Source organism: Eubalaena glacialis, chromosome 2 (genome assembly GCF_028564815.1).
Source record: "Eubalaena glacialis isolate mEubGla1 chromosome 2, mEubGla1.1.hap2.+ XY, whole genome shotgun sequence".
Lineage (NCBI taxonomy): Eukaryota > Metazoa > Chordata > Mammalia > Artiodactyla > Balaenidae > Eubalaena > Eubalaena glacialis.
In genome coordinates, this window is record NC_083717.1 from 73,422,421 (window position 1) to 73,434,964 (window position 12,544).

Consider the following 12,544-nt stretch of genomic DNA (forward strand, 5'->3'; position numbering starts at 1 on the left):
CTGGCCGAGCCCAGCCATTCAGATTCATCTCCCAGGAATCAGAAATTGAGACACACAGACTGAGCCAGGAAGCTGTGAGGCGCTGAGCAGAACAGAGGGAAGCTTCAGGTATGAGGTCTCCATAGGAAGTGTGGACAGAGGAGCACATCTGGTCTATGATAAGGAGGAATGTGGTGGCACTGGACAGAAACACCCCAGAGCTGCTTCTCAGAGCATGAACGAGTGCATTGGTGGGTACCTCTCAGGTACACACCAAGTCCTCAATAAAGGTTGGCGGCAGCCAGCAGCCGTATTGAACAGCTCCATAGACCGCACCCCACTCACCTGTGTCTCTGTTCCTTAGCACAGAAGCCTTGACAAGAACAGACTACCAATACAACGGGATTAAGAGTCCCCACGAACTCCTACCCACAAAGGTAACATGGAGAGCGCAGCCACCCACCCCTTGCTCCCATGCTGCTGCCCCGTTTCCCCATAGGAAAGGGTGGCTCTTCCTGTTCTCCTCATGCCCACCGCCTCTTATCCAGGGACAGACTGCCTGCAGTGAAGAGTACAGCCTGTGACAGAGACCACTCAACCTCTGCCAGGCATAATGCAATGTGGCAAACGGCGGGAAGGAAAAGACTTGGGCCCTGACCAGTCAGGAAACCTGGATCCTTGGGCTGACTTGTGCCACTAACCTCCATGCAAACCTGATAAGTTACCACACTCGTCTGACCTGCGTGTAGAGAGAATAATGGTACCCAAAGTTGTCTATGTCCTCATCTCCAGAACCTATGCATATGCTACATTACATGGCAAAATGGACTTTGCATATGGGATTAATTTAAGGATAGTGAGATGGAGAGTTTGCCTGGATTATCCAGGTGGGTCCAATGGAAATAAAAAGGTCCTTAAAAGGAGAGACCCTTTCCCAGCTGTGGTCAGAGGGAGATTACAATGTAGCTGGATTTGAAGATGGAGGAAACCAACCAAGGAAAGCGGGTGGCCTCTAGAACCTGGAAAAGGCAAAGAGATGGATTCTCCTCCAGAGCCCCCAGAAGGAACAGAGCCCTTGATTCTAGTTCCCTGAGACTCATATCAGGCTTCTCATCTACAGAATCATAAGATAAAACAGATTTATGGTATTTTAAGTCACTGTGTTTGTGGTCATTTGTGTCAGTGGCAATAGAAAACTAATTCAGACCTTATTTCCCTCATCTGGAAATGAGTGGGTTTTCATCCTTTCTGAGAAGTGGGATTAGTGGAGCCTACGGTCCACCCCTTAAACTCCTAGAAGCCCCTGGGGCACCCCTGGAAAAAGCTTGGTCCTGGACCATGAGATCTCTAAAGGTAAGTAATTCACAAAACCAACGACCTCCATGTCAGACTGAACTCATTTAGTATCATCTGCCCTTGTTTTGGACAGTACTTTGCCACCACAGCTCTTTCTTCTTTTAGTAATAAAAATGTCTCCCAAGTTACTAAGTAATTGGCAAACCCCAGTGACCCAGAATACCAGCATCCACATCGCATCCACTTCATCAGTGAAGGCTCCTCCAGCAACCACGCCCACCCCGGAGGGCTTTCGCGCTGCCTCGGATCCAGTAGTGAGGTCACCACGGCCCCCTTCCAGATTTCTGAGTCATGCTCACCGCTGCAAGTCCAAGCAGCAGCAGGTGGATTGTGACCTCAGGGCAGCAAAGCCCAAACCCAGCCCTGGAAGTTCAGCTGCTGCACAAGGATCACCCCCTGCCCTCCTCCCTAACATCTTCCCCACGCAACTGCCCCTTCCATCTCCTGGGAGCCATGCAGCTGGCCGAAGGACACACCGCCAAGTGTAATCCATGGGTGCAGTGGTGCGCTCCAGCTACATCATGGGAGCTACTTAACTGACTGCCTCTGCTCTCAGGAGGACGTGTGAGGGTATTTTGTTTACCACTGAAATATTTCCATTGAAAAAAACATCTGGGGAAAACAGCTACTGTCCTAACTATGATTCAGTCTCACTAGTAAGGCCCGTGCCGAGGCTCGTGGCTGTTAAGGTGGTAGGTTTTTGAGCAGAGACTATTTGGAGCTTCCACTTCTTCCTTCTATCAACAGCTGGAGAGTGTGTGTGCCCCGTGCAAGTGCAGTTCCAGGGGCAAGAGGTCAAAGCCAACCAAAACAGACCCAGGAGAAAAGAGCTGTCATTCCTTTTGACGATCTTCGTTCCATCTACTCAAAACTGAAGCCCACCAGGTGGGCTGCCCAGGAGAGCTATCCAGAGATAGAGAGCATCACCTCTAAAGCAAAGAGCATTTAGGTACCAGGGACTTGTACTGGAAATGGTTCTGGCCCAAAAGGGAGTCTGTCCTAAGCACCAGGGTGCAGGAATCAGCCAGACAGGGTGCCGGCTGCTATACAAAAGGAAGAAGCCTGTTCTAGGGTGGGAAGACCAGCAAAGCTCACCTACAGGGAATTTTATCAGCCTTTTATCATCCTGTCATCATCCACTCCTGTTAAATACAAGATCTGCCACAGATGCCTGCTGAATGACAAAGAGGAACCATGACTGCGTTGGAGAAATGTGCCCCTGAAATGTCACAGAGCAATGCCTGGAAGACCCCAGCTGCAGACAGCCTGGCATGCCCGTCGACAGTAAGAGTGCCAAGGAGCTTCCCTCTGAGCAGGAACAGAGGTGGGGAACTGGAGAAGGAAGTGAGGCCACAGCTGCCTGGGCAGCAAGAAGCCACCTCCAGCCTGACCCACATCTTCCCTCTCCCACGTGCTTGAACACATGCTCCTGAGCATCTATCAACACTCGGCACCACTGGGTATAATCAAGAATGGGAGGGATGCAGAGAAAAGGAGCCCGCGGAGAGGACAGGGTAAGTCCAGAGACGAGGCCTCGAAGGCTGAAACACAGAACCAGAGAGGACATCCTGGCAACCCCTGCTAGTTAGACTTTGTTTGAAGCCCTCTGAACTCCCAGACCTGCCATGGCCATATTTTTTTGGAGTCTTCTATATATTTAGCTTTCAAAATGACAAAAATTTAAGATTAACAACATTCTGTACTAGTGACAGCCCTTAGGTCATTGGGAACCTAAGTATATCATCTTTTTAAAGGTGAATTTTTATGCTGGGTTTTCTCTATTGCTTCTCTGTTACCTCAGAAGCTCATTTACTTGAAAGACATATGGTGCCCAGAAAAGTCAAGTACAAATTGTTTGAGGCAGAACTGGGACTTGTGACTCCAAATCTTAACTTGTTTAAAATAAACTGCCAGCTTCCCGGGTTCAAATAAATAAATAAATAAATAAAGGTGAATTTTTAAAGGTGCATATCTTTTGACCTCAAAATTCTACAGAAGTGCCCATATGGTCTATAAATAAATGTTACAAAAATGCTCATTGCAATATTACCCAAAAGAAAAAAAGTGGGGAGAGGGAGGGTAAGAAGCCCAGCCAGCAACAGGAGGATGAAAGGTCATACAACTTAACTTTTCATGTAAAAAGTATGTAACAATTAACAGAAAGAAATAATATGCGGTCTTTCCATATGGGATAGATTTCTTTTTAGCAGGGGATCAATGTCCACAATGTTAGTTTCTAAAAAACATTACACAGAACATTATTACACGATATTAATTTTGTTTTTAAAAAATATGCTTTCTCACACACAAAGGGTCATGAGTACATTATAGAGAGTCCTGCTACCACCTTGAAAATATTGTCCCTTCTCACAAAAACTAAACGATGTCAACAGTATCCTTTACTGTTCTTAAACCAGGTAAGAGCTCCGTGAGGAGGGAAAAGGTGTTAAAAACTGCCAAATCCCCAGTCAGTCATTCCTTTAATTAGAAACCTTGCTTTTTAGGCTTCTCTTTTTTTAATAAAGAGAAACATGCCTCTGAGGGTCCCAAATGAGGAAAAGGGTTGGGATCGGATGTCACCATGGACCCACAATTTCAGACAAGGTAATACAGTGGATTAGAACATCCCGGTTTGCTGGGTAGGGGTACTCAGCCATAGGCTGCAGGCAAAATCCTTCTGTGCCCCCCAACCGCAAGTGCCCTGTGAGCAATAGTGGCTCTAAGGCTGGGATGTTTTGAATGACAGGGATTGACAGACTCCTGCATTGAAGCAGAGGCAGGAAGCAAGGATGGCAAATCACAAAGTATCCGAATACTGTTTATCCCTGCATTTGAAGCGGGGAGAGGCCTGCGTCTCCATCCCCTGGCATCCTAAAATTTGTCACATTGTACCAGATGTACTTTAAAAAGAAAAATTCACAACGAGGGGAGACAGTCCCAAGTCTGGTAACCCTAATAGCAGGAAACACAGGCCCAAAAGGCTGGACACTTTGACTGGCAAAGACTATGTGGGGGAAGCTACTCTCTTCCCTTCTTAAAAATCTTTTCCTTTTCTTCTTTAATATCAACAGGTTGCAAGTTAGTCTTGTAACGTTGTATCTCTTTAAAATATACTTTTACTTTACAAACAAAAGCTGTTACAGGAAAGTACTTTTTTTAGACACACATTCAACCTCTTCCACCCTGTTTGCTCTCTCCCATTACTGAAAACAATTGGAGACCCCAGAGAGGAGGCCTTCTGAAGTCCACAAAAGGCAAGGAAACACCTACGGTTGTGTTTACCTGTGAAGGCCTATAATTACCAGAGACCCATTTGACCACTGTTATCACCACCCTGTTTGCTCAGGGATTCATCAACAGTACTTATTAAGTCACTGCTCTTCTGATACACTGGCTTTAGATAAGCCAATGGAAGAAGGAAATTACACTGTTGGGTTCATTTAACAAATGTTTATTGAGCCCAAGGCTGAGCGCTGGGCCCCAGGATACAGGCTGGATGAAGCATAACCCCTGTGCTCAAGGGGCTCATTTTTACAGACCAAGAAATTGGCTTCAGACATGGGCAAAGAGCTCAACTGGAGGGAATGCAGCCAGACACAGGGGGAAAGGGGCACTTCAGCCAGTCCTTGAAGACCGAATGGCCAGGATGAGTACACAGTGCTCCAAGAACATCTTATCTAAAACCATTCTCCCTGCCAAGTAAAAGTCACCTCCTTCCTTTCACTGTTGAGGAATCAGGCCCAGAAAACAGAACCCACTAGACATTGGTGCCTGTATGAGAAATTGAGGCCCAGGTAAACATATACGGGCACAAGTTTACTCACTACGGATCTGGGAGGTGAATCCAGTTCCCACCAGCTCCAGATCCTTAACTCTGGATGCAAAAGCCTAAAGAAGTGAAAAGGCGCTGCTTTTAAGATCCAATTCCATGTTTCCATGGGTGGGTCCACCCTACCACTCCAGTGGGGAGGGATGCGCACGGACTTAGTAACACAGAGTCTGCAACACAAGCCTAATAGTACGGTTCCTGCGTTGCCTAAAACATGAGAATCAGAGTGCACACCTTGCCTCGGAAGCCTAGTTATATGGATTCAAATTAATTCTGCATCTGGTGAGTGGCTCCATATATACACGCACTCAGCATATATATGAAACCAAAATCAAGGAACCTAATTCAAAACTTAAAATCCATAAAGCTCTAGACTTGTGTATCTTACACAGAGTAGACAAAATAACCTTGAGCAGAACAAGGTTATTTGGAAATGGTCAGATACAGGAATCCCATAAAGTGGCCAGAAAATGGTCTTCAAAAACAATACCATCAACCTGACTACTCACCTTCTGCCTCCAGCTGTGAACCATCAAGGACTAAGTTGTAGCCCTGACTCTCGGGGTCACAGGCAGCCATTGCAGGCCCCCTAGAGACCTGTCTCCAGGGAGGCTGGGAGAAGCCAGCGAGGGTGGGGCGAAAAGTCCGCCTCCAAAATGTACCCTTCTCTTCCCTGTTCATTTCTGCCCCACATTGGCCAAGCTCCTCCTCTAACTCAAGGGAAGAAAGTGCTACAGAAGCAACATTTTAAAGCTGACACACAGAGAAGCGCCATACCCAGGGGTATGATGAGGGCAAGATGGAAGAAAAGTAACACAAATAATCAGCAAACCATTCTTGCCACCAGTAGTAAAATCCTTTCTAGTCATGATCCGGGTGGTAAAAGCAAGAGGAGAAAAGGCCCTGCCCAAAGGCCGACAGACCAGGCCGGATCCTGAGCCTACTTGCTGTGTGACCCCAGGCAAGTTCGTCACCCCTGACCTCAATCTTGTCCTCTGTAAAAAGGTGACTACCTGCCTCGTGAGCCATCGGGAAGGTTAAAGGCACCAGGCCATGTGCCAAGTGCTTTGCCCAAAACCTAGTATGTCATAAGTGCTCCATAAATGGTCACTAGAACTATTAACTAGTGCAGAATCAATCTGGCTCCTTGTAAAAACTAAACATGACTTCTGAAAGGCTTGACTGCGGTAGTACAGCAGTGCTGAGCTGGCAACACCACACCGGCATCTCGAGAGAACATCCCAGGGGCCAATTCACCAGCTGGACTCAAGACGCCCCCTTGGGCAGCAGTGCCCTAAGTCCCTCTGCCGGCCCCTCGAACCCTCGCTCTGCCTGCTCTTTCTGTGGTCAGTTCTCTGCTTCCAATATAGTCTCGCTTTTCAACAACCCACTTAAAGTGCCACCTTAGCCCAGCTGAGGCAGTCTGCTCTTAAAAACAAGAAACAGCCTCAGTATTTTCAGAAATGCTGACTTCAAAATAGGCACACTGCGGAGACCTCACAGGATTCCACCTCAAGAATCTGAAAAGCATCGTATTTAAGGGAGGATTTCATTGACAACACCGCAACACACAATAACAAGGTACGAGCTCACAGACACTGGGGAGGGTAACAGGCTCCCATACTCTCTGGTCGGGCTCGTATTTCAAACCACTCAGCCTCACACGGCTGAGGAAGACGGACCCACCAGACAAACTCTCACCGGGTCTCTGGGGGCTCTACAGGCACACACCTCAGGCAGTTCGCCAAGAGTCACACTCGAGGACAAGTCTCATGGGCATCAGGATCCTTAGACCGTACTTCTCCAAGTGTGAGCTACAAACCAGCAGCTTTGGCATCACCTGGACCTTGACAGAAGCACAGACTCGCAGGCCCCACCCAGACCTACCCCATCAGGGTCTGCAGTTTAACTAGATCCCCAGGTGCCAGTGCTTGAGAGTATTTAGAACAAAGCAGTCTACCCAGACAGCACTGTGATCATTTGCTTAGGTTTTCACTTGGTCTTTTTCTTTCTTCATGGAAGTTCCATGAGAGCACAGACTGTGCCAACCTTAGCCACCGGCACATAGTAGATAATCAATATTTGTTGAATGAATGAACAGATGAATGGGTGGTCTACCGAGTGATTGAAGAGCCCTATCCTGTGTTAAGTACAAAGAAAGGTGCAAGCAAGGGCCTGAGAGAGAAAGAGACAGAACACCTGGGGGTGGGGAGAAGGAGTCTATAACGAGGTGGTCAGAGGAGGCCTCTCTAAAAGGGGTTTGCAGACTTCCCTGGTGGCCTAGTGGTTAGGATTCCGGGCTTTCACCATGGTGGCCCAGGTTCAATCCCTGGTCGGGGAAGATCCTGCAAGCCGTGTGGTGCAGCCAAAAAAATAAATAAAAAATAAAATAAAAGGGGTTCGCACCAGGGGCGGTGTGAGGCTCAGGTGTGATGGATGAGGAGGCACACCCTGGGGAAGAGGATGTCAGCCGCGAGGATCAGCACCTACACTTGCCACCATAAAGAGTCTCGGCCTGTAGGCCAGCGGGGATAGAGAATCAAGACTGGTAAGTTGGGCTCTGGTGGTGGAACAAAGCAGCTCTCAGGAGGCAGATTCAGAAGGCCCCCGACCATATGACCGTTGGGGCAGAAAGGCTGTGTCTGGAGTCACAGCTGCCATCTCTAAGGCTCTTGAAGGTGGGCGTGCCAGAGGAGGTCTGCAGAGGGAGGTGGTCCATCAGCTAGACTTTGTTCCCTAGCCACTACCCCTCCAGCCCTCGGATTCCAAAGTTGAAACATGGAGATTACTCACTGTTTTCACCAAGTCGATCCAGGAACTTGCGGGCAGCCGAACATCCAAGGGTCCGGGAGCCCAGTCCAGATGTTACCCTGCAGCAGCGCACTGGCAAAAAAGAGACAAATGACACGAGTCAGTGCAGGCGGCTACGTGAGCAGGGAAGTAACATGTCCCAGCATTGAATGACACCGACAGGCTTCAGATTCTAAAGAGAACAGAAAAGGAAAACGCCACGCAGAGCCAGTGGTCTCAGAGCACTGTGTATTGACACAGATGGCAACTCCTCTGCCCACAATGTCGGGAGAAGCACCATGTCACCAGCAGCAGCTCCAGAACAGCCTCTCTGCAAATCCCCCAGTGTGGAGTCCAGACTTACGGCTGCAAAGCGCCCTTGGAGATAATCAGGCCCAACCCCTCCCTTTACAGATGAGAAAAGCCAAGACTCAGAAAAGACAGGCCTTGTCCAAAATCAGCAGCATGTAATGGCGAGTCCAGGAAAGGAATGCCAGAATCAAGTCTATAAAGAGCTTAAGTTTTACCTGTAAATTACCTTCCTTCAAGAAACTCAGGTTCTAAATAAATGTTATTCTTATTCATTCTGGCTCTTAACAGAGGAGAAGAGACAAATCTTAATCATTCCCCTAGTTCTCTCTCCTTAATCCCCAAGGACTTTGAAGAGCCAAACTGAAACTCCTGGTTTTCTTCAAAGACAAAAGAAAAAGAGAGAGAGAGAAAGAAAAAACCTCAGGACTGTTCACATTTGAGTACAAGAAGAAAAATCTAAAAACTGTGGAGAAAAACCTCAAGACCTAAAAAGTCTGAATTTATGAGATATAAACAGCACAGAACCAAAAAAAAAGCACCTTTTCCATACATCAGGTTTACAGACCCAAGAGACCAGAACCCTCCAGGGAAATGCCTAGGGACCACAAGAAGTGGTACATTTCAAAGATGAGGGGGGCTAAGACTTGTCATTGGTCATTTTGTTAAAATGAAATGGATGATCAAAATGCTGAGTCTTTAGAAAATGACCCTTCTGGTTATTATTTTTTTTAATGAATCGTCATCTAATTATATATGTAAGCCATAATCATGTAAATAGTTACCTCTTCCCCTGGGGTTCTAGTTCCAGCTGACCCTGACAAATCAATGCAATCTTGGTCAGATCACACCTAACCTTGCACGTCTTCCATCAACTCATCCATGAAAGAGCAGAGATGGAATAAGACTCAACTCTTCAGCTAGAGAATTCTGAAATTCCCCTACATTGCTGGAACAAGCTGAAAGTACCTCCCGTTAAGTCAGCTTATACAAAGCGTAATTACTCGCCTACTTTGAAGAAGTGAATGTCAGTCATGATAAATTTAAATTGCCATCTCTTAGGAAGTAACTACAAAGTTGGTGTAACAATAGTCATATTCTGTTTCTAGGGAGTTTCCTTCAGCAGTGACAAATCTGCCCCCAACCGTGCTAAATGGGTATTTGGATCTGTTTCCCCAAAGGTCCATTATTATTTATAAGGGGGAAAGTTAGGGTTTCTTTTGCATGAAGTGGAATTTAGGCAGTGAGGTCATTTGTTTTGAAACTACAGCAACCATTCCAGTTTTTTTCCCCCGTTTTAGCATTTCAGTTACTCTGGGTCAAGAGTAAAAGACGCAGATTTCAGAGAAAATGCAAAGCCTGCTAGGCCACCCACAGAATGGTCAATGGCCCTGGACAGTCCAGGGCACAACTTTCCCTTTCCAAAGTTAGGCATGTTCACAGGTAAAAAGCCAGCGCAGACTCGCACACAAGCGGACTCACACACATTTCAAGGAATTTAACAGTCCCAGGATTCATTTTAAAAAATAAACAAACACAACCTACCATATTGGCCACATTTTTCCTTATCCTTACAGGGAAGGAGGGTCCATAAACCCCTCTGGAAATATGATGGACCCTCTCCCCCAGAAGAAGAACATAATAGATTCAGTTTCAGAGGGTTCAGAGTCCCCTGAAACCTCTCTGTACCTCTGGTTAAGGACCCCGGCTTAATTAATATAAGGAGTCCCTTTTTATCTTTCTCTCTGAACTTTCTACAAGCCCTTGGTGAAGAGGGTCGTGAGTGGCAATGCCATTTACAAAGAGATACACAACGGCAAGGACCAGCTCTTATGGTGGAGAGTATGACTCTGCAAGCAGCAATGTTAATAACTGTTCTAGAGCCCTAGGCTGCGCCTGGGAGCCTTCGCCAGTTTCAACAGGGACCTTCCCAAAGCTGTGTTTGTGCTTGGTACTCAGCTTTTCAAAATGAAAAAAATATCAAACATCTGCATTGTTTAGGAACGCATACATAGGTACCAAGGCTCAGTTAAAATGAAAAATTGAGATGCTTATCACAACTCTGAGGCGATGGGGGAGCGTCTAAGACATTTAAGATATTCGTAATGTTGATTTCTTAGCCTGGTTGTTCGCTTCCCAGATGTTCAAACTATTCCCATACGTTTCACATATTCTTCTCTATGTATGTCACAGAGTAAAGCAATCTTCCTTACAGAGAGATTCAGGTCAGTGACAAGGACCTCCAGGACTTGTCATCTCAGACCCAGCTCAAGACAGCAGTGAAACTGTGCAGCGAGCCCAGTGCTTGTCTGAGAGTGGGGCCTGCCAGGGAATAGTTACCAGCTCTGGCCCCTGGGGCACCATCTATAAATACATCTTGTTTTCAAAAAAAAAAAAAAAAGTCCACGCCCTGGGAGAGCCCTGTGAGGCCGCGCTGACCTCCGATGCTGCCCGTCACTCTGGGAAAAGCTGGTGTTGGGTTTCTGCGAACTCATTGGTCTTTCCTCTTCCATGCTTGGCAGTCCTATTTCCTGGGGCACATTCTGTTACTGTGAACAATCTCAGTAAGTCTTCCTGAACTGCTGAGAAAGAAGCGAAGCCCAGACACATGTGCAGAACTCAGAGGAACGTTTGGCCACCTCCTTCCTCAGCTGGATACAGAGGCCCGGGTGCCTCACATCTTCTCCTTCAGGTGCCTCATTACTCTACCCTCCTTGTGAGAACTCTGCTCATTCAGTGAGCGGTCAAGACATCCACTGGCCACAAAAAGAGGCAGACAGTGTATGGAGCCATGAGCAGTGCATCTCGGTTCCTAGCCCTTCCCACACACTTACCAATACCATCTTGACCAAATAAGGGAAGTATGCTCCTTGCCTAATAACTTGAGCAAGAGCATGCCATTCCAAAAAGACCCTTTTCTGAGGTAATCTTACTAGCAGACAACGCTATCATTTTTTAGTTACAACCGCCAAACATTGACACCATGACATCAAACAACATTTTAACCCGGTTTGGGAGAGCCTGCACCCATACACCGTGCAGGACGGACTCACAGTAGCACGTGCCTAAGAAAGGAAATACTGTAGTCCCTCATCTCTTGCTGTGTCTCTTCTGCTCCTCCCCTAGCTCAAGTCTGCAATTTAAAAAGTGTGTGTGTAAATATGCACACGAGGACACACATGCATGCAAGCTCAACATTCTTGATAGACTCAAAACAATAGCTTACAGGGAAACTATCGCCCGGCGCTCAGGAAAAGTAAAGGCCAGCCAATTCCAGAAAAACAAAGGGTTTCAGCAACTAAAATGGGAACAAAATGATCTCATGCCCCTTTCCCACTGAGCCTGTGCCTAAGTGGGATCCTTCTCAAACCTGAAGTGCTCACTCACAGAGTCACTGTTTCCACCCTAGGGGAACCCATGGGAGGATGGCCGAGCCAGGAAACAGATTCCAGAGGTAGCTTTTTGATGTTTAACCCAGACAACCTGCAGACGGGGGCTCCTCAGCCAAGGAGGGGGCTGGAGCGCTCGGTGAGGCTCGAGACCTTATCCTCGGGGCATTAGTCACTACATCCAACAGCTAGTTCCTTTAAATCAAGGGCCTGGGCCAGGAATGACAGTGGACCCTCCAATAACAGGCCGGCATCTCTGGGGTCCTAGAGTGGGCTTACACTTTAAGTCCTCACGATTCTCTCACGCCTTGGAGAACACAGGCAGGAAAAGACCACACTCGCAGGCCTCCTGCTGCCTCCCCACCATTATCATACCTGCTGCCCAGGCAGGAGTGGCATGCAGACTAAAGGGACGGGTGAAAAGCGTGAGCGTGCTCTGGATTTACTACACACCAAGGCACTGTGCTAAGTGCTGGGAGAGGAAGAGAAGGAGGTGGTACCTTTTAAGGTCAAAAAGTTCTGCAGACGCCCCCCCACCCCCAAATACACCAGAGTTGTACTTCTGGTTCCCTTGGAGAGAGGAAATATCAAGACATAAGTGCTCTTAAATCAATTTTTAATTCATCCCAAGAGCCCCTACGTGCATTTTAAAACACCAAACAATAATTCCAAGGCATCATTAATTTATTCTATAGGCAAATACTTGACACATAAGGATTAAGGATCCCTTGAATAACTTCCACAACACAATAAGATAGCCTGTGTTCTGCTTTAAAGCGGTGCTGGGGTAAGGGTTGGGATGGAGTAAAAAAACAACCAAAAAAAATCCCCAAACGTCTGCCATACTTAGAGACTATGCTGTTTGGAAGAAACTTTAGGTCACATTTGAAGG

General features: G+C 47.1%; 1 protein-coding gene across 1 annotated transcript in view; it reads right to left on the reverse strand.

Annotated features, from left to right (window-relative positions):
- TLN2 (talin 2) overlaps window positions 1-12,544 on the reverse strand; it is a 441,211-nt gene that overhangs the window by 349,600 nt on the left and 79,067 nt on the right. Inside the window, exon 2 of the mRNA XM_061180246.1 lies at window positions 7,958-8,047. The gene's annotated coding sequence lies outside the window, so the exon portion shown is untranslated. The remainder of the gene's footprint in view (window positions 1-7,957; window positions 8,048-12,544) is intronic.